At 53.1% G+C, this 2569-nt stretch overlaps 1 long non-coding RNA gene across 1 annotated transcript; it reads left to right on the forward strand.

Annotated features, from left to right (window-relative positions):
• The first annotated feature begins 1162 nt into the window (after positions 1–1162).
• Positions 1163–2327, forward strand: LOC119923278. Its single transcript, XR_005448806.1, has 3 exons — positions 1163–1241; positions 1493–1650; positions 2169–2327. It is a non-coding gene; the product is annotated as an uncharacterized LOC119923278 (long non-coding RNA).
• The last annotated feature ends 242 nt before the right edge of the window (positions 2328–2569 follow it).

Consider the following 2569-nt stretch of genomic DNA (forward strand, 5'->3'; position numbering starts at 1 on the left):
TCAATCACGGGGCAGCTTAACACCTCCACCCCGTTTCAGCACGAAAAAATCAGGAGGGAAATCTCTTAATATTTTGATGAGGAATTGAAAATTTTCGTGTTATTTGTCTAATGCCTAATGGGCAGTGACTTAACACCCCCGTCCTCCCCCCCGCCACGGGACTTTTGAAATGAGAAGGGAGCTGTTGTTCGATTCAAAGTCTCTTCGTTGAACACAGGGAAATATTCGTCTCCTTAACGCCAAGGTAAATATCCGAGTTCGCCTGGTTCTTCTCCATTGTCGCGCCTCGGACCTCTGTTTCCATAAACTTCCTTACCCCAATTCAATCGCCCCAGTTTTCCACCCCCGATTACCTTCTTTTTCGCAACCTCAGTCCTACAAGGCTCCCGCTCCCCAAATTTAGCCTTCGATTCCGCTGTCGGCTTTCGGGCCTAGGAAGAGCAGAGGGGGCAGGCACCTGAGATGGCTCCGGCTTGAGCTCTGCAGGCTGCTTCTCGCTCCACGAGAAGCAGGAAGAGGAAGAAGAGGAAGAGGAAAAAGAGAAGGAGAAAACCGACAAAAAGAGAAGAGGAGGAGGAAGAAGACGACAAGAGAGAGGACAAGGAAGACGAGGATATCTCCGTTCGCATTCCCACTGGACTATCAAAACAAAGACGCGGACGGGGTAGGAGGGGCGCTCGGGGGATTGGGTGTCATTTCGGTACCAACACCAGTCACACGAATCCATTTAGGGTCACACCCTGGGTCTCAGAAATCCTCTGCCCCAAGGTACCATTAACCAGATGCACGACTTCCTGCCTCCAGCATCTTTCCCTGGATTCTTCCCTCCTCCCAAGGTCCAGTGACTTGCTGCATCCCTGCCCAAGCCAAGGCAGCCCGACTCCTCCAGCCTCCCCTTTTTACCTCTCATGACTCTGGAGAGGTCGGAGGGGAGAATCCCGGGGAGGGGGACGGGGCGCAGAAGGACTGAGGGGGGAAGCAGTTTCTTTAACGTCAAAGCTTCCTAAGTGATTGACTAACGGTTCCCGGTACCATAAATTTCTCGTCTCTTTTCCCTCGCCTAATTGGTTCTCTCCAAATTCCTCTCGCTCTCCCCTCACCTATCTCCCCTTCCCAGCACGGGAAAACCCATTAACCATTTTTTCCCGGATCTCGGAATGCAGGTGCACATCACCGCTGGCGTGGCCAAAGGTGCAGAAGCCTATAGGACTCGTCAGAGACCGAAATGGCCAAATTTCCGGGTAATAGGACCTTGTTCTCCAAAACCAGCTCCCCTTCGCCATTTTGGGGGGTCGAGCTCCCCCCATATTCTGCATGGGAGAAGATAAGGACCATGAACGTCAGCCTAAGTAAACAGGTCCCCAGACCCTTTCAAGGAGACGTGGTTTATGGGGAGGAATCAAGGCAGGTTAGAAGGACCAACCCCAATGTTGCTTCCAAGGAAGCTAGAGGTATTAGCAAACAAGCAGCCCCATCCGTCATTTTTTTCCAGAACAACGCGGAATCGGGGCGAGCCTCCTATGACAATTTCACGAAGGAGACTCTGATGGCAACCTGGTGGACGAACAATTTATTCTCGTGGCTGGAATTGCTTCTCCGCCTCCCTCTTGAAAAGACAAACGCCCTGTCGCAGTCCTAGAGTTCCTTCAGGTAATACCTTGAACTTGACCTCAGGATCATTCCTTACAAAATGTGGGGGGAAGGGGCCCGATGTGTGTGTGTGTGGTGTGTGTGTGGTGTGTGTGTGTGTGTGTGTGTGTGTGTGTGTGTGTGTGTGTGTGTGTAAGAGAGGGACGAGGAGAGGGAGCGAGAGAAAAAACACCCAGCGAGAAACACTCTCTACAGCGGCCCTCGCCCCACAATTTTCTTTTTTCTTTCTCCGGAAGGCTCTGAAGACCCTGCTCTGGAGAAGGGCTGTCTGCCTGTCTCTTTGAGGAGAGCAAAGGAGGCAACTTTGTCCTCTCCTCCTGCTTCTCCACTCATTTCTAGTTTTATTATTGGACTCCTGGCACCAAGACATTTTGTTCTGTGATCCGGCTCAGAGAGGTTAAACAAGGGTCCATTTTCTGAAAGCACTTCCCAGACACCCGGCTCAAGGAGACTTCGCCTTGAGTTCCACGGCTAGAGGAAGGTTTACCTCAAATTTGGCTTTCCTCTCTTTTGAACAGAAACAAACAACGCTCCCCTACACGTCCATCCGGGTTGGTCGCTACAGAACCAACTCTCCCTAGCTCCTTCCGCCTCCGCCGGCGGGCAGAACCGGGTCCAGGGAAGCGGAGGCCACCGCCAGGGCCAGAGGACACCACTTTCTCCGGGTACCGAACTGGGCGAGGGCAAGCCAGAGCTGGGCTTGCCCTCAAGCGCTTAGTACAGTGCTCTGCACATAGTAAGCGCTCAATAAATACGATTGATGATGGGCGATGCAGAGCTCGGCCCCTTCTGCTCCGGGTGGGAGCTCTGCGTTGCGGTCAGGCGCGGGTTTTCCTACGTGAACGCGGAACCCCGCGTTAACCGGAGAGAGCAGTGACGCGAGCCCCTTGGCTACTCCTGTCTCTGTCAGGCACCTCTG

This window comes from Tachyglossus aculeatus, chromosome 2 (genome assembly GCF_015852505.1).
Source record: "Tachyglossus aculeatus isolate mTacAcu1 chromosome 2, mTacAcu1.pri, whole genome shotgun sequence".
In the NCBI taxonomy this organism is placed as follows: domain Eukaryota; kingdom Metazoa; phylum Chordata; class Mammalia; order Monotremata; family Tachyglossidae; genus Tachyglossus; species Tachyglossus aculeatus.